General features: G+C 39.5%; 2 long non-coding RNA genes across 5 annotated transcripts; one reads left to right on the forward strand and one right to left on the reverse strand.

The window, feature by feature from the left end:
- Window positions 1-689: 689 nt before the first annotated feature.
- LOC117660610 (uncharacterized) lies at window positions 690-11,864 on the reverse strand. 3 transcript variants are annotated; one of them, XR_004589735.3, is made up of 3 exons: window positions 11,789-11,864; window positions 6,829-6,991; window positions 690-1,033 (listed from the first exon to the last, which is right to left on the reverse strand). It is a non-coding gene; the product is annotated as an uncharacterized LOC117660610 (long non-coding RNA). The 3 variants fall into 3 exon arrangements; XR_004589736.3 differs by having other exon boundaries at window positions 6,755-6,991; XR_004589737.3 differs by lacking the exon at window positions 690-1,033 and adding an exon at window positions 4,955-4,982 and having other exon boundaries at window positions 6,755-6,991.
- LOC117660611 (uncharacterized) lies at window positions 9,658-18,051 on the forward strand. Of its 2 annotated transcripts, none has more exons than XR_004589739.3 (3): window positions 9,658-10,583; window positions 13,102-13,163; window positions 13,275-13,527. It is a non-coding gene; the product is annotated as an uncharacterized LOC117660611 (long non-coding RNA). The 2 variants fall into 2 exon arrangements; XR_004589738.2 differs by lacking the exons at window positions 13,102-13,163; window positions 13,275-13,527 and adding exons at window positions 15,575-15,659; window positions 17,924-18,051 and having other exon boundaries at window positions 9,659-10,583.
- Window positions 18,052-19,442: the final 1,391 nt, after the last annotated feature.

Below are 19,442 nucleotides of genomic sequence, written 5' to 3' on the forward strand. Positions count from 1 at the left end.
GGGTCCTGGAACAGAGCCCACTGGCTTCTTTTCAACCATTTTACAAATGCGTCCAACAGGAAAAAAAAATGAAATGGAATCTAAAAGAACCTCTTCCCTGATGTAAATGAGGCATACATTAGTATTCTGATACACTTTATTAAGTTTTATTTATTTTACCATCATGATTTATTTCTTCTGTAAAACCATGTCTGATTCTCGGAGGCTGCCTGGACAAATCCCTGCAGTTTTCTTGATAAGAGTTTTCAGAAGTGGTTTGCCATGGCCTTCTTGGTAGGGCTGAGAGAAAGTGACTGGCCCAAGGTCACCCAGCTAGCTTTGTGCCTAAGGTGGAATTAGAACTCACAGTCTCCCAGTTTCTAGCCTGATGTCTTAATCACTACACAGAATTAGTTTCTCCCCATCATTACAGTTATGCACTATACATGTATAATTATACATTATACAATTACCATAATAGAATTTTGCAATTATAGGATTTTAAAGACAGAAAAGTATGTAGCCTTTGAAATGTACACAATGTATCTTAGGTACGGAATCAAAGGTGTATATAAACATTGTAATACAATTCAATTTAACTGTATTTTAATATTTGTATTTGATGTTTTTATTTGGCTGTTCACCGCCCTGAGTCCTCAGGGAGAAGGGCGGTATACAAATTCAAAATAAAATAAAAATAAAAAATAAAATAGGTAGTGAAGATTTTATTATAAAAAGTGATAACGTATCTAAGGCTAGACACAAATCATGTTAAGAGTTTTGTGATAAAGTATCTATAATCAGCACATACAAATGAATAGAGGTGTCAAATGTCATAGACTTTTTTAACAAGACTGAGATATTTGTTTGGAAACTTTTTCTGTATAGTAGGGCATATGACTTGGACTGGCTCCAGTCTTTTCCAACAGGGTATGTGAGGGATGAACAAAGATATCACATGGAAGCCACATTGCTCCATCTTCTCTGAGCTCTTGTAGAACTTGGATGAGGAAGTTTTCTCTGTCAGCTGACACTATGGGGCACTTTGAGAAGCCTGGGGAATAATTTTGGAGAAAACTAATCAGATCCTGCACCTCGCAGCTTATTAAAATGCTAACTTTAAAATGCCAAAAAATACTTAAGTATAGGGTTTTATCGATCATTTTCATAGTCTACTCGTAAGGGATGCAGAGACATTTGTTCAGATCTGTTTCAAATTTCACACACATGTATACACATAAACACACAGACATACACATCTTATGGTAATCTTTTAAAAAGTAAATCTCAAGGTAGGAATGAATTGGCAAATAAATTAAGATGCTATTCGAATTATTATTGCAAATTTAAGGCAAGGAAAAATGTACGGTTTTCTTCTTCACATTTCATAAACGTTTCATGTCATAAACAGGAGAAGATGGGAGTTAATACTTGGAGCCAGTGGATTTTATATATGGGTGAAAAGCAGAGGTGGGTTGCATCAGTTCTGCTACCAGTTCTGGAGAACCGGTAGCGGAAATTTTGAGTAGTTCGGAGAACCGATAGTAAAAATTCTGACTGGTCTTGCCCCCATCTATTCTCTGCCTCATAATTCCCAGCTGATCGGGAGGAAATGGGAATTTTGCAGTAACCATTCCCTGGAGTGGGGAGGGAATGGAGATTTTACAGTATCTTTCCCCTGGAGTGGGGTAGGAATGGAGATTTTACAATATCCTTTCCCTGCTATGCCCACCAAGCCATACCCATCAAGCCATGCCACGCCCACCAAGCCACCCCGGTAGCAAAAAAATTTGAAACCCACCACTGGTGAATAGGAATGTGAAGATGACTTCAATCCAGTTGGAGTCAATTACACCACCATGTTGGCTTTGGGTTATTTAAAATAAAATGTAGGAAGTAGTTCAAGACCGAAACTATTATCATATAACTGATGTTTTGATGTGAATTGCAGCGGTTCTTTTTTCTCTATGTTTTACTGAACTTAAAAAGAAAATCAAAATTAAATAATCTTATGTTTTAATGTTGTAACATTTGCATCCTAAAAATGGCAGTTAATATTGATAGATTTTCTTTACTTTTCTCTTTTTATTTTTGGAAACTTAAGCTTTCTTAAACTTTTTAAAACACTTTTCTTTGGAAAAATGTAGTACTTTTTAAATTGCACAGTAACAGTAAAAAGCAAAAAATATAGATTTCCTAATCTAATTGGAAATAATTTCTATTGGCTAGAAAGTCAGGTGAGGAATATGGTCCCTCTCAAAACTCCATCTATAATGGAATACCATGTAGACACACTTCTATCTATCCTTCCCACTGCTTCAACAAACTTGTTGAATCATGTTATCAAACCCACTGACTTTGCATTATTCTTCCATTTTGGCAGGAATTAGCCAAGTGATTTTTGATGAATTAGATGCTATTGGGTTCTTGGGTGGATCCTATTGATCTCTTGCATCCCAAACATTATTGTTGTTCACAGGTAAATGATTCAGACTATTGGATGTGAGGGCAATCAGGCTACAACATCTGTCACCCCATTGATTGCTAGGGTTGATTTGGCTGATCTGACTGGGGCTGTCCCCTTCCTTCCTCACAGGTCCTGCGTGCATTCCTCCCAAATCATCCCTGGTAGAAGGAGTGAACCAGTCTTCAGTCAAAGGTATATGACAGTTACATACCCGTGTTAGAACCTAGAAAGAAAGAAAGAAAGAAAAAAAGAAAGAAAGAAAGAAAGAAAGAAAGGAGGAAGGAAGGAAGGAAGGAGGAAGGAAAGAAGGAAGGAAGGAAGGAAGGAGGAAGGAAAGAAGGAAGGAAGGAAGGAAAGAAGGAAGGAAGGAAGGAAGGAAGGAAGGAAGGAAGGAGGAAGGAAGGAAGGAAGGAAGGAAGGAAAAGGAAAGAAACAGACTATTGATGCCTCTTCTATTTTGCTTTGAATCTGCACACTCAACAATCTCAATTAGCCTCTGAATATTTGGGGATTAAATGGTATAACATGCAATATGACTGGACAGCATACAAATGGCTTGGCGATTGTATAATCTTCATTCCCTTAACATCAGCACATGTCTTCAGCAACACTATGGAAACCACTAGTGACCACTGTCTGCTTCCATGGAAACCTCCTTGCTTTTTCTATTAATGCGAAGAAACTAATGGAAGGTTGATGTAATGGTCAGCATCTTCAATGAGGAGAAGCCTCAAAGCTCAAGACTCCTGGTGTCAAAAATAAATTAAATCTTAGTAAAGAATGAGGATAAGATTGCTGCCTTCACAGCCTGAGATTACACCCTGAATCAATGGGGACTCTCAGAACTTCTTGGACAGCTTTGTGGCAGCTCTAAATCTGACAACCCACCCTCCCAGTCGGTAAATAAAAAGCAAGAATCTATAAGTAAATGATTGCACTGACTACAAAGTCAAATTAAAGCATGGAATTATTGACTGTCTTATTAACAGAGGAGCCAAGCCTGAGAAAAGCTATCAAAAAGCAAATACAATGAACTCTGACCTTGTTAAGAAAATATAAGAAAAGGTGACAGCTCTAAGTTGGGTTTCCTCACATTGACAAATTTATATATAGAAACTCCTGCACAGATCCACTGTCTCTTGCTGCCTTATCTTAGCAACGAAAACTGCTCAACCTTTGTAAAACAGGCCGATGTTTCTGATTTGCGTCATTTGGAAATTTACAGTAAATTAATAGTCAGGAGAATGGAACTTTGTTATTGGATTTTTCAGTCTGAACTTTATACTTCTTCAGGTCTAGATTAGAAACATTGGAAGCTGAAGTGTTCCATATGTGTTTGAAGCATTCTTTAATCTGACCTGAACAAGATTTGGTGAAGCATGTTTTATAATTATTAATGGAAAGGAGATTCATTTATAGAACATTAAGGGCTAGGCAAAGCTTAGTACCCAGATAATTACAGTCAGGGGACGTGATTATCTGGATATTAAACTTTGCCCACCTCTTAATTTTCTATAAATGAATCTCCTTTCCACTCATACACTCTGTTTTATGTGTCAGAGAAGAAAGTCAGAAGGAAATGATACAGGGTGAAATCCAAATTTTTTTACTACTGGTTCAGTGGGTGTGGCTTGGTGGGCATGGTGTGGCTTGGTGGGCGTGGCTTGGTAAGCGTGGCAGGTGAAGGATACTGCAAAATCTCCATTCCCACCCCACTCCAGGGGAAGGATATTGAAAAATCTCCATTCTCTCCCGACTCTGGGGCCAGCCAGAGGTGGTATTTGCCAGTTCTCCGAACTACTCAAAATTTCCACTACCGCTTTTCCGAACTGCTCAAAATTTCCACTACCAGTTCTCCGAATTGCTCAAAATTTCCACTTCTGGTTCTCCAGAACCTTTCAGAACCTGCTGGATTTCACCCCTGAAATGAGATCACATTAGCAATGTGATAGACAAAGAGCAGGCAGAGTGATGGACAAGGTGGGGCACACTTTAAGAATAGATGTTTAAAATACAATATTTCTTTATATTTTCTATTCAAAATTTACTTGAAGGAATAGAAGATTCTAGACCATGTGTTCCAAATATATAACCTAAAGTTGCTTGAGGAAGGAAGATATAATAGACAGGAGAGGCAGTGGGCAAGAGAGAGAAAATGGATGTCTACTTTTTACCTGAAGAATCACTTAACTGTTCAAATTCCCAACCAGCTGTGCTTTTTTCCTCCCATTCAGAGGACTATAACCAATTCTAAGCACTTTGGGATGATGTTGATTTTTTAGAATAATTTCAAATTCAAATTTACACCCATATTTAAGACATAAATAGCTGTGGTTGCCCTGTGGATAATTTTGACAGAAAGTTGAAAATGAAACCTTCCTTTTCTGTATGACATCTCAGCATCTTTCAATATCTTGGTATTGTCCCTAATCAATATCTATAGGAGTAGATTTGTTCTTACTTGGATAATCATTTTCAGATTATGGCTTGGTTCCATGGTAATTTCATCATCCATTCCTCCAGGACTGAATTTTATCTACGAAGGTTTTTAAAAAATATCTATAAGATACCGTTCTCATAGTCCTTCAAGTTCACCCTGATTCCTAGAACTACATAGCAGAGGTGGGTTTCAGCAGGTTCTGACCAGTTCTGGAGAACCGGTAGCGGAAATTTTGAGTAGTTCGGAGAGCCACCCTGAGTCTCCCTGAGAACCGGAGAGGGGCGGCATACAAATTGAATTAATAAATAAATTGAATTAATAAAAACCGGTAAATACCATCTCTGACTGGCCCCGCCCCCATCTATTCTCTGCCTCTTGAGTCCAGCTGATAGGGAGGAAATGGGGATTTTGCAGCATCCTTCCCCTGCCACACCCACCAAGCAATGCCATGCCCACCAAACCACACCCACAGAACCGGTAGTAAAAAATGTTGAAACCCACCACTGCTACATAGGTAGCTTTCTTGGCAACATTTTCTGAAGTGATTTGACAACAATTTTTCCTACAATGAGAGTGAGATTAAACTATGCACCCAATGAAATCAATAGACAAATCAATAGATTCCAAGGAAGTTCATATTAAAAGACAGATCAGAGAAATAAACAACAGAACACCACTGGTGGTCACAGCTCAAACCACTTAAAGTTTATTAATAAGCTATAGCCCATAGTGGTCAATGACACTGCACTTTCTCAGCCATTACATGGCAGACCCAAATATGCTTTTTCAAGAGGCAACTGGACTTTCTTGTTGCACTGAAGAAGTTTCTTGGATGAGAAATGGAACATTGTTAAAGAAAAAAAAAGGAAGTCCAGTTGCTTCTAGAAAAAGCACCTTTGGGACAATGACCCAGATGACTGAGAATCTCCATAGATACTTAGCCATACATGGCAGATCCATATTTGCATACACATAATTAACCAGCCTGAGTAACAAGAAATAATAGGATGGTGTTGCTATTATGGGAAACAGACCTTTCAATAAATCCAGAGATCTACTCTGCTTCACTTCTTCACTAATAGCACCATCACGGTCCCTAATAAGTACAAGCAAAAGATTAGAGGAACCTTCACATATTCTTCCTGTAATGTGATATATGCCACCATCTGCAAACAAACAGGACACATTTCCTGCAAAATAATTATTGAATGTAAATCTGATATCAGGACTCAAAACAAGGACAAATAATAATAGGGTATCTCAACCTCCCAGATCCCAGACTGTCTTGAATGGCTTGTGGTGGTGGTAGGTAAAATATTTAAAATAATATCTCCTGTATAAGTGCTGGGACATTTCAGTAATTTTCTAATACTCTTCTCCAGAGACTTTTGGAAAATAACATTTGGTAGATGATAATAAGAGAGTCAATTTTTGTAATTGTATTGTCCAGTGGTGGAATTCAATTTTTTTTTACTACCGGTTCTGTGGGCATGGCTTGGTGGGTGTGGTGTGGCTTGGTGGGCATGGTTGGTGGGTGTGGCAGGGGAAGGAGACTTAAAAATCTTCTTTCCACCCCACCCCAGGGGAAGAATTCTTAAAAATCTCCATTTCTACCCCACTCCAGGGGAAGGATATTGCAAAATCTCCATTCCCACACCACTCTGAGGCCAGCCAGAGGTGGTATTTGCTGGTTCTCCGAACTACTCAAAATTTCCGCTACCGGTTCTCCAGAACCTGTCAGAATAGCACCCCTGTTCCACAATTTCTTTGCTGTCCAAGAAAATTTGCTTGGCAGCCTCTTCCTCCAAGTATTCTATGCATATTATATAGTTCAATTTAGGCATGTGTAGTAACTTGCTGCATCTTACTCTGTATATTTTTGTTTTCTTGTTTTCCAATTGAATAGTAGTATTGCTGGTAAATTAACAGAATGCACACATACATAATCCTATAGATTAAGAAAACAACTACTGGAGGAGGCCTTCTTCAGCCGCTTGCCAGACACCAAATCTTTAAAGAAGTTCAGTTTCTCAATGCTTTGATGAAGTCTTGTGGTTGCCTTTGGAATTGCTTAACATCTAAGGAAATGTTCTTTGCACGTATCCCTGCAAAAGAGGAACTGGGATTATCTGAAGAAGTCATGTAATTGACACCGAGTGCAACAACTGCAAAACCATTCTCATTAGAAATGTTTGTAGACTGTGGTGAACTATGTGACACACTGAAAATGGATATGGCTGAGATCTTGGCTCTCTCCTTCTGTGGGATATCCAGAGAAGAATGGGAGACAGGGGTATATTTTACAAACATGTTGGGGATCCAAATACAGACAAAGAATGAAGATGGTTCCTAACTGTCCACCAGACTTCCTTAATCTCCCGATAAAAAACTTCTAGGTGATTAATCACTTCCCATTTGGCTCTTTCATTCATTCATTGACTAAGGCCTTAAGACTGGTGTCCTGTTTGAACTATGAAACAAGTGGTAGATGACTTATAAATGAATAAACATAAGTAACACAATTTTTTAGAAGGCATTCATTACTTTCTTTTCCATTTCCTATTATCATGAGATACTAAAACTAAAAGGAAAAAAAATCCTGGTGTGATGCAGTAAAAAATTAAGTGTCTTATCAATCCTGTTTCATTGTGTGTTACTTTTTAAAAATTAGAAATGGATGAATTTAAAACATGTTTGATTTAAAGTGGAATAGATTTGTAGGAGGGAGTTCATTGGCAGTTTAGTGGTTCACAGCAAGTGCATTTACTATTGTGAAGAGATCCATTTTTCTACTGATATCTTAAAGGCAAAGAACTAGGAAGCTCACAAGCTGCTTTCCATTTGTATAAAATGTTGTTGTTGTTAGTTGCAAAGTCATGTCTGACCCATCACGACCCCATGGACAGCTTTCCTCCAGGCCTTCCTGTCCTCTACCATCCCCTGGAGACCATTTAAGCTCACGCCAACTGCTTCACTGACTCCATCCAGCCACCTCATTCTCTGCTGTCCCCTTCTTCTTTTGCCCTCATTTGTTCCCAGCATTAGGCTCTTTTCCAGTGAGTCCTTCCTTCTCATTAAGTGACCAAAGTATTTCAGTTTCATCTTCAGGATCTGGCCTTCTAAAGAGCAGTCGGGGTTGATCTCCTCTAGGACTGACTGGTTTGATCACCTTGCAGTCCAAGGGATTCGCAGGAGTCTTCTCCAGCACCATAATTCAAAGGCCTCAATTCTTTGACACTCAGCCTTCCTTATGGTCCAACTTTCACAGCCATACATTGCAACTGGGAAAACCGTAGCCTTGACTATACACACTTTTGTTGACAGGGTGATGTCTCTGTTTTTTAGTATGCTGCCTAACTTTGCCATAGCTTTCCTCCCCAGGAACAAGTGTTTTTTAATTTCTTGGCTGTAGTCCCCATCAGCGGTGATCTTGAAGCCCAGGAAAATAAAATCTGTCAGTACCTCCATTTCTTCCCCATCTATTTACCAGGAATTGAGAGGGCTAGGAACCATGATCTTAGTTTTCTTAATGTTGAGTTTCAAGCTAACTTTTGCACGCTTCTCCTTCACCCACATCAGAAAGCTCTTTAGTTCCTCTTCACTTTCTGCCATTAGAGTGGTATCATCTGCATATCTGAGGTTGTTGATGTTTCTCCCAGCAATCTTAATGGCAGAAAGTGAAGAGGAACTAAAGAGCCTTGTACAAAATATGTGACTTCAGTTGGTTTCCCCAAGCCTGATATTTTTATTCTATGGTTTTGGGCAATGACTTCTGTCAAGCTCACTAACAATAGAAATGTAAACATTACATTTCTTAATACAACGTTGAACTATATACCAAAGCGCTGGAATCTGACTGCTTATCAGGAATTTTGGCTGTATCACGCATGGAAGGGAGATAGTTACAAATCATGTTGAGAAATTGGAAACATTTTATTATCCCAATGATTGTCCAAAATGTGGGATTCACCTATTTTGGAAAAGACAATATTTCTACTACTGTGTTACCATGGCAGAGAGCTGATGATATTTTATAATACTATTTTATACTGTTCACATTACAGCATATTCTATGTAGTATAGATAGTCCTTGACTTACAACAGTTCATTTAATGACTGTTCAAAGTCACAACAGCATTGAAAAAAATGTTTTTCACACTTTTGATTGATGTAGCATCCCTGAGGTCAAAATTCAGGCACTTGGCAACTATTTATGAGGGTTGCAGTGTCCTGGGGTCATGTGATCCCCTTTTGCAACCTCCTGACAAGCAAAGTCAATGAGGAAGGCAGATTCACTTAGCAACTTTGTCACTACTTTAACAACCGCAGTGATTCACTTAACAACAGGGGCAAGAAAGGTCGTAAAATGGGGCAAAATTCACATCACAAATGTTTTACCTGACAACAGAAATTTTGGACACAATTGTGGTCATAAATCAAGGACTACCAGTACTCTATTTAGTAGTATATAGAATCAGTATATCAGTGAGATGGGCAGCATGGAAATTGAATAAATAAATAAGTATTCATTACTAACTCAGTGAATATTGTAAGGATAGCATATAAAACACAGATTTTTTTTCTGTTTTGGTCCGATATTTTATTTTGTTTGGGCTTTTGTTTTAAAGTTTAAAGATTGTATTGGCTTCTTTTTCCTTCCAACAATTGTTTTATTAATTGTGTATGCATCAATATTTTTTTTTTAAAAAAGGTAAATTCTTTACAATTTAAAGAATTTAAAAAGAATTGTAATCTGAAATTGAGTCTGATTGCTTGAGATCCTATTGTGGAGCCTTTTAACCTGTCTTCAGATGTTGAAATTGTTAAAAAACATGGTCTCTTTATGGCTGCAACAGCTGTTCGTTAAAATTCTGCTCAAATCACTCTTAGATTTTGTGGCTATAGTTAGGCAGTATACATGTTTACTAAATAAATAAATACATTTCTTGAAACAAAAGAGAGACATTTTCTCTCCTTTGATTTTGCTTTCTCTCAGAGCAAAGGGGCTTTAGGTTCCTTGGGTGCTTTATTTTATGCTGAAACTGTATTGCTCTCACTTTGCTTTGGAAGTGAAATGCAATTTGTAAGGAGTTACAAGTAAGGCAATATCACTTAGCAAGAATGCAGCCCAGTAATTTCCTTCTATGTTGTGGAAATTCGTTATTTCACCAGCTCATAGTACTTGCTGGAAGTGAGTATTCCATGCATGATGACATAAAGAGCAGTTTTTGTCTAACAAACAGCATGAAAGTCTTTAGATTCTAATCTTTGCTGGACTCACATCACAGAAGCCAGTTCAGCAGTTCAATATATAAGATTAAGGAAGGTTAAATCAATCTTCCCAGACTTGGCAAGCTTCAAATTTATTAAACTTCTGTGTTCATAATCCCAGGCTAAACTGGGTGGACATTATGAGAGCTAGTCTAACATATTTAGAAGATGCCTTGTTGTGGAGGCTGCTCTGAACCAAGCAGAAGATAACCTTGGCACTGAAAATTAATTCAACCCAATGTACGTCAGAACAGTTGGTTTCTGGCTTTTGCTGGCTTTCCAAATTACTACCTTGTTTTCCCTCCTTGTTCATTATCTCCCCAGAGAACCATTTCCATAGTTAGATACTTTGTTGGTTAAAAAGAGAGTGGTATTTAAGAAGTAAAAATGGGCATGTGAGCACACTGCAGAGCTAGTGCAAACAAGGTAGGCAAATTATTTTTCTAAAGAAGTTATAAAAACGATCTGTGACTCAACAAAGTTGTTGTTATTCTTGTTTGCTTCTGATGGAATCATCAGTGTTCAAGAATTAACCACAGACCAGTTTGGTATAGTGGTTAAGGCACCAGGCTAGAAAGGAGGAAACTGTGAGTTCTAGTCCCACTTTAGGCATGAAAGCCAGCAGGGTGGCTTTGGGCTAGTCACTCTCTCTCAGCCCAACCCACCTTTGGTGGGCAAAATGGAAGGAAGAAGGAGCTTTATCAACAACTGAGTTATTTATATAAAAAAATAAAGGTAGGATAAAAAATAAATCTAAAAAAATTATCATGGAAGGATACAGCAAACTCCCCCTGTAACCCATGTATTAGAATCAGAGTCAGAAGAAGCTACTTAGCTATTAAGACTAGTTCTAGGTTTCTTTGAATGAAGGCTGACTCTTTGAATTTCATAGACGTATCCATACAGTTTTGTAGCCAGTCATCTGTTTTTTTTTTTAAAGCCCTAGTCTACAATTCTGAGATTTCCTGGTAGTCTCCCATCCCAGTACCAAACTTCTCTAAGTTACTTAGTGTTTTTTAAAAAGATCAACCAAAGTCAGCTAAATGCTTTCTCCTGGTCTGAGTCCTGTTCCAAATAATGATCCAAATTAAAGTTCCGAAAGCCCTACTAAGCAGGTATATACAAAAGTATGAAGGCTATTGCTTAACGCTTTGTAAGCCGCCCTGAGTCTCTGGAAAAGGGCGTCATATAAATCAAACCAATAAATAAATAAATAAATGTTCAGCTTCTGTTTCATTGCATTCAGGGGACTTCACTAGTTCATTGATTCCATAGTTAAGCTGCTCTTCCTATTAGGATATTTTCCTACTACCATTCAGTAAAAAAAACTTCCTGTTTTCCTGTAACTTAAATCCACTACTCAGTGTCCTCTACTTTACTAAAGATCAGATCTTGCTCTGCTTCTGTATGAGTTTCCTTCAGCATCTGAAAAGTGCTAACTTATCCCTTCTCACTCTGCTCCTTTCAAGCTAAATACAACTGGTACTCATCCCTGGTCATTCTTGTTGTCCTGCTTTCAACCTGATCCATTGTTTTAACCTTCTTAAGTGTGCTATGCAGAAATGGACATTACTCAAAGAGAAGCAATTTCATACAAAAATATACCTGTCAAACTTCGGGGTTTGCCTTACCAGGGGGGAGGGAAGCTCCTGGTGTTGTGGGGGAGTTTTCTGCAGCAGCATGCTGGAGAACCTCTGTTGGAACGCCAATCAGTTATGGCAGGGAGGCAGCCAGCGCAAGGCAACCGGAATGCCTGACAATCAGCTGGGGGAGGGGCAAAGGCATTGAACAGCTGTGGAGCCTTGGGGAGCTGATCAGAGCCACAGCCAACTTCTGGGCAAGGCCTGAGCCAGTGGAGGGCATGGCTTGCCTATATAAACACATTGGGAGGTGGATGCTCCCAGTGCTGACTTTAATTCCGGATTAATCTAGTTCACGACCAGTGCTTTTTGGATCTGATTTTTGTGCCTGAGTCTGGCTTAATAAACCCAGTTATCAACCACCTACATGAATGGAGTTGTTACTACTGGATTAGGTCTGGAGCTCAGTACATTAAGAAGAACCTGGCTTGGGGATTCATTCAGCTCGCTTGCTCAAGTATCACAGCTCCTGTCCTGTTCAAAGAGACAAAGGATGGGACTTTGCGCTTATGTGTGGACTTCAGGGAAATTAATGTATGTCTGTTGAGAACATGTACCCTCTGCCCCTGATGAAAAACATGTTGGCCCACTTGGCCAAGGGGAGGATCTTTACCAAATTGGACCTGAGGCAGGCATACCATAGGGTGAGGATCCAGGTTGAAAAAAGTGATTCCTTACACTTATCCCCATGGTTACATGATCAACATTTGGGTACTTGGCAACTAGTGTGAATTTATGAAGATTGCTGTAAGAGAAGAGCTGGCTGAGCTGGGGGTGAAGTTAAGCATGTCATCAACTTAAAGTTGCTACATTCCCACAAATGGTCCAAATCCAACCCCTCCTGTATCCTGTTGAACTTTATGTGGCACCAATTTAGTGTTGAACTTTAGTTGACTAGAGTCTTGTGTATAGGCTTGAATAAATTTGTGCTGCAGCTTAATGGAGAGTCCTGATCCTTTGCACCTGACAGTTGCAGTGTGCAGGGGATGGGGATGGGAGGGGGATGTCACATGATCACCATTTGTGACTTTCCAACAAGCAAAGTCAATGGGGGAAGTTGGATTCTTTTTAAAAAACTGTGGTTCATGTAACAACTGCAGCGATTTCTTAACTACCATGACAAAAAAGGTTGTAAAATTGGGTGTGACTCACTTAACAACTGCCTTACTTAACAACAGAAATTCTAATCCCAATTGTGAAAAAATTGAGAACCAACTGCACTTGACTAAATGGAGCTTCAAGTACCGTAGTTCTATCATTTCCAGTTAGAAACTATCACTTTTGACTCAGCTATTTCTTTGTAGGAGCTACAAGGTCTATTCAGGGACTCCATTTCAGGAAAGAAAGTTGTTTATGTGGAATCCAGGTAATTACTGGAGTCTGGGGCAAAATGAGAACCAGCATGTATTTTTCTAAAAATATGCATGCTTTCACAATTAATTTGCACCTTATGTTTTATTTTTCTCTTTTTTCTTAGAGCAGGAGATGAAAAAAGCAATGCGGCAATTTCCCAAAAACTTTCAAAAGTTTACAATGATTAAAACTACAAAATGCAGTTAAAAGAAGACATATTCAAGTTGGTTTCTGAAACTCTTAGAAGAAAACAAAACCATAAATGTAGTAACTAAAAGAAAAAAAATTCTTGAATCAGTTGCATTTTAAACATGGTTCCAAAGCTAAAAAAGAAGTGAGATTTTAAGAATAATAAAAATAAAAACACCACTACCTTCAGCTGCTGCCGGTAGATTGTATGCAGTATTAAAGCAGTGTATATGGCAAGGGTGAAACAGTAACAACCAGCTCTGTATTTTTCATGCATTGATCCTGACATTTCCAACTAACTTTTGTTATTCACAGAGTAAGAAAGAAACGGAGGTGGAATTTTTTTTATTGACCTCCGATAGGATCTCCCACTCCCCAAACCCCACCACACTTTGAAGAGGAACATAACAGGCTTTACTGCCCATTAGTGGGAGAGAATAGATTAGGATTTCCCATTCCTTCTAGGCCTAAGAATTGTGAGAATGGAAATCCTTCCAGTCTGAAGATGGTGTTCCAGTGGTAGTAACCTCATGAGTCTCAAAAGTAAAATTTGCCTGCCATACGTGGCAAAGAATTGGCTCAATGAATGTAAAGGCAAAGGCAGATTTATCTTCTGATGGCTTCATGGACAGATCCATGTGATTTCCTCAGCGATAACATAGACATTATTCTTCCTTCTTCTGGGATGATTCCAAACTTACCGGCCTAATATATAGTCTAATGGTGAAATCCAAATTTTTTTTACTACTGGTTTTGTGGGCGTGTCTTAGTGGGCATGGTGTGTCTTCGTGGGCGTGTCTTGGTGGGTGTGGCAGGGGAAGGATACTGCAAAATCTCCATTCCCACCCCTTTCTGGGGCCAGCCAGAGGTGGTATTTGCCAGACATTAATTATTCCATAAACATATAATAGTGCATAAAAATTCTATATTTTTCCTTTTTAAGAAATTATGGTTGCTCTTTCTATGGTTGCTCTCTTAATATTGAGCAAATTAAATTAAATTAAATTAAATTGTTATGGTTTCTCTCCAAAGACCTAGGTGATCAACTCTGACCTTTCTTTCCTTGATAGCAGCATGCTGGCATTAGTTTTTGCTTCAGAGGACAAGACAATGAAAATTACTGTATTTTTCGGACTATAAGATGCTCTGAAGTACAAGACGCACCTAGCTTTTGGGGAAGAAAACAAGGGAAAAAAAGCCTGCCTCTGCCTCTGTCTCCCAGCAATTTGCCTCCTTGCAGTAGACAGCAAACAGCATGGTCAGCTTCAGCACAGCCTGATTTAGCACAAGCAGCTGATTGGCAGTTGGATCTGCCTCCCGGAATACCACATATCAGCTGTTCCAGGCTGCGGGGATCACTGCCACTGCCTATCCCCGCTACCTGGAATGGGCTGAAAATGGGATGCATGGAGGACGAAAATGGGGCATGTGGAGGCCGAAAAGGGGATGCGTGGAGAATGAAAATGGGGCATGTGGAGGCCGAAAAGGGGATGCGGGGAGGCTGAAAATGGGGTGCACGGAGGTGGTGATAGGTGGCAGTGGCAATAGGTGGCACCGGCACCGATGGGCAGTAGCAATTCTCGCAGCCTGGAACAGCTGATAGGAGGTATTCTGGGAGGCAGATCCAACTGCCAATCAGCTGCTCAGGCTAAATCAGGCTGTGCTGAAGCTGACCATGCTGTTTGCTGTTTGCTGCAAGGAGGCAAATTGCTGGGAGGCAGAGGCCGAAAGGTGGGGGCCGGTGGGTGGGCAGGGCTTCGACAACATTTGCTGTATAAGATGCACAGACATTTCCACCCACTTTTTTTGGGGTGTGGGGGAGAAGTGCATCTTATACTCCGAAAAATATGGTATATGACTTTTATGACCTTTTGGTCATTATTGCATTATTGATTACATTGACTTGGCTTTGACTCAGGAGTGCTTTTACTCTGCCTTGGCTCTGGATGTTCCAACTACATCTGTTCCTTGTTGTCCTTCTTGCTTTAGTGACATCATCTCAAGGGTACTATTCAGTTTGAGATTGCCCTGAAAAGCTTTCAACGGTGCAGAGTGCTACTGCTTTTATAATGGCAAAGCATGACATCCTTATGCTGAATTAGCTCTGTGCATTCCATCGGCAAGAGACAATGTTTTGCCTCCTATCTCCACTTGTAGTGAACTACAGCAGAAATGCTAAGATAGCTTCTTTCCTGTTGGAGGCCCCCCCTGATAGTACTTTTATCTCATCCTCAGGAGGAGCTGGCTTTCATCATCCTTAGCTGAATGTCAAAGAAATGTTTTCTTTCTTGTTCCTATGCAATCCCAGAATGTCCTTTAGGTATGTACAACTTTAGTCATACATAATCTTGGAGGGAAGTCTGGTGACTGGCAGTGTGTTGGCCCTTTGAGGTAGGCCAAGGCAGGGAACAGACTTCAGATACTTGATCGGAACTGTACTTTATTGATACATGCTTTAATCACTGAAGCTTGAAAGGCTAGCTGTGTTTTTCTTTGCTATCCTTTTACACTATCCAACAAGATGCAGTTCAGTGGTGAGAAAAGTAAAGTCCTGCACGGCAAAAAATAAAATAAAATCCCCAAATCTGTAAGTATAGAACAGGAGGTATTTGACTCAACAATAGTGCCTGTGAGAGGGATCTAGGTCAGTGGTGAAATCCATTTTTTTTTACTATCGGTTCTCTGGCTTAGTGGGCATGGCAGGGGAAGGATACTGCAAAATCTCCATTCCTACCCCACTCCAGGGGAAGGATACTGCAAAATCCCCATTCCCTCCCCACTCCTGGGGGAAGGATATTACAAAATCTCCATTCCCACTCCACTCTAGGGGAAGGATACTGCAAAATCCCCATTCCCTCCCCACTCCTGGGGGAAGGATATTGCAAAATCTCCATTCCCACTCCACTCTAGGGGAAGGATACTGCAAAATCCCCATTCCCTCCCCACTCCTGGGGGACATATATTGCAAAATCTCCATTCCCACTCCACTCTGGGGCCAGCCAGAGGTGGTATTTGCCAGTTCTCCGAACTATTCAAAATTTCCACTACCGGTTCTCCAGAACCTATCAGAACCTGCTGGATTTCACCCCTGATCTAGGTGTCCTGTGGACCACTACTTAAATATGAGTCAGCAGTGTGGTAACAGTGAGAACAATTAATCAAGGGAACAGTTTGCCTCTCAAAGTTGTGGCATCTCCATCACTGGAGGTTTTCAAGAAAAGATTGGACAACCATTTGTCTGGGATGATATAAGGACTCCTGCCTTTGGTAAGGGTTTGGACTACAAGACTACAAGGTCCCCCCCAACCCTATGATTCTAAATACCCCATGGAATTAGGGTGGAGTCAGTCTGACATGTTTTCAATGTCCCCCCCCCGCCCTTTCATGGGCTTCAGTTATGCTTTCGTTGTTGTAATTATTCTGTATAGGGCCAACTCCATATCTCTCTATACAGTGACTGGGAACAGAGAAAGAAGAGGCAGGATAGGGACAGAAAGTATCATCTACAATGTTTTCTACCAGCTGAAGAATGCTCAGTCAAGAGGAAAGACCCTTAGGTAGTCATTGAGGATGATGTCAGTCAAATTAAAGATGACAAGCTTCAGAGAATACAGGGATATTCTGGTCACAATTTTGTCAATGACAAGTAAGCATAAAAGTTGGTGCAATGACATCCAGAGGTTTTTATTGTCAAGCTCATCCTGATAAAAACAGCACTGGAACTATAAGCACTGCCCATTCTTGGTACCTGTGTGATACTGCAGTTCATGCAGAAAAGGGCCAGGGCTTGCCATGAGGTCACTTATATCACTACTTGTATCATCCAGGGTGCCTATAGAACAGTGGAAAGACGATTGAAGAGTGAAAGGAAGGATGATCTCTTATTGTTCACCCTGGAAATTAAAGGAAGTGCGTTGTTCCCCTTGGAACGAAAGAAAATGGAGAAATATTTCACTTTAGGATTCTGTTAGCATTTTGCTAAAATTTGTTGACTTTGTGTGTCCGGGGAAGAGAAGAAAGATCGTTTCCATGAACCTGAATGAGAATTATTGTTAAAATGGCAGAAGAAATTTTCAACAGCGCACTAAAACAAATAGTCTGGGTAGCTTGATAAAGGCAGTGCCATGTGTCGTCTGTTTTTTATGGCATTCAAACTGACCCAGCAGGGATGGTTTAGAAATAACAAATCCTGGGCATTGCACGTTTAAATTCTTTACTTCCTTTCCAGATTCTTATCAATGTACCCCAATTCCTGGTTCTGTTTTCTTTTTACCTTAAAAAAAAAAGATATGCCAGATATGTCTGACCTAATGAAATATATATTAATAGCACAAAACTTTATTTGAAGTGCAAAACTGTGTCGGAAAACAAAAGCAAAATTCCTGATAAAACCTTGGCAACCGTTTCCCATCTAGTTGACTGCTTTGTCTTATATCCAAATACCACCAACTCTCACTGGATTTATCAGCCAAATATATATTATTTCCATCCCTTGTATATTTTCTATTTAGAGAATAGAGAAATTGAGCATGTACATTGCTAAAAATGATTTACTTATCCAACTTATTTTTCATGTTCCACCAGACACTACCAGGATTAGAGCTCATGTATACACTCTATGAAGGAAGGTCAATTAACAAAGTGGTATTTAATCCTGAGAAAACATACATGGAACCAGCAATATCTTCTGGGGAATAAAAAACGTCAATGTGGCAGTTGCAATAGTGTGATTGAAACTCTGCTCCTGTGTTAATGACTTATGGATATACAAAGAAGTGGGGATTTGACTATGTTGCTGTGATGACCATCTTGAGTTTTTTGATCCAACCCCACTGCTGAAGATACCACTGATATGATTCTGGTATATCAGAATGCTCCTCATCAGAGCTGGTATTCAGCTGGTTCAGGAGAACTGGTATCTCCAACGATCAGTCGGCTCCGCCTACCCGCCCCCACTCTATTCTGTCCTTTATTTCCTGCTTTGTAGCTGATCTCAATCACGCGGCATAGCTGATTTCCCCCCTCTTGCTGTTCTACTTACCATTGCTGACTTGGAAGGTAAGCAGCTGAGCTTCTAAATGCTCCATTTTCAGCGCTGCATGCAAGCGCCTTAGGCGTGTGTGCACACACACCAAACCTGTTGTTAAAATGGCAGTATCCCACCACTACTCCTCATGTCCCCACAGCTCAGTCATAAACCTTATCTGAATATGTTAAGGGAAGCTCCATTTGCATTGCTGGTATAATAATGACATTAATGAGATTTGGGCAACAGTTGTTGAGACAATACATGCAAAAGATTTTGTACATTACTACTTCTTCTCAATTATTTTGCTTCATCTATTCTTTACTCTTCATTGTAACCATACCATAAATGAAAAAAAAATCATCTTTTTTTATAATTTGGAACTTCAGTTATTGCAGAAAATAGGACCGTTTTCCAAACCAGATGTTTTTTTTAATGTGTTAGAATATGTGGGAACATAAATCTCATTGTTCCTGGCCATCAGAAGATTGACTGTGCAGGTTGAAAATGACAAGAATGATAATTTCACAACTTGGAAGGCTCTCAAAAAAGGAATATTGGAATATGATATGCTTCAGTTACAATGATCTTTGATTAAACAAAGATGTTGGCATTAGAATGTGGTTTATGAGCTGTGATAGTTTCAACACATTGAGGATAACAAATTGGAGAAAGGTGTACTGTACAAAGATACAAAACTTTTGCTCTTATAAGAATTTCTAAAAATGAACTGCGAGGACATGTGCTTTATAGCACACTACAGTTATTTTAGTTAGACATTTGTAACCCATTATACCTTCTCTGCCATATTTCCTCACACCACTCATACATCTTCCTCCTTTTTAACAAGCATTGCTTCAGGAGTATGACATTTGTTTAACTTCATGATACTAAAAGTAACGATCAGCCATTATTTGATCACTGACAGAAGGTAATTGCCCATGATATTCCATCACAAGCCAACTTTGCAGCATTAGTCATGTATCAATACTACTCTGATACAGAAAAACCCTCCTGATGGTTACCAGCTTAGTATGGTGAAAGAACTCAGTGACTTCAGTGTTACTGAATGTGTTA

The sequence above is a fragment of the Pantherophis guttatus genome, chromosome 2 (genome assembly GCF_059756535.1).
Source record: "Pantherophis guttatus breed Tessera chromosome 2, ASM5975653v1, whole genome shotgun sequence".
In the NCBI taxonomy this organism is placed as follows: Eukaryota; Metazoa; Chordata; class Lepidosauria; order Squamata; family Colubridae; genus Pantherophis; species Pantherophis guttatus.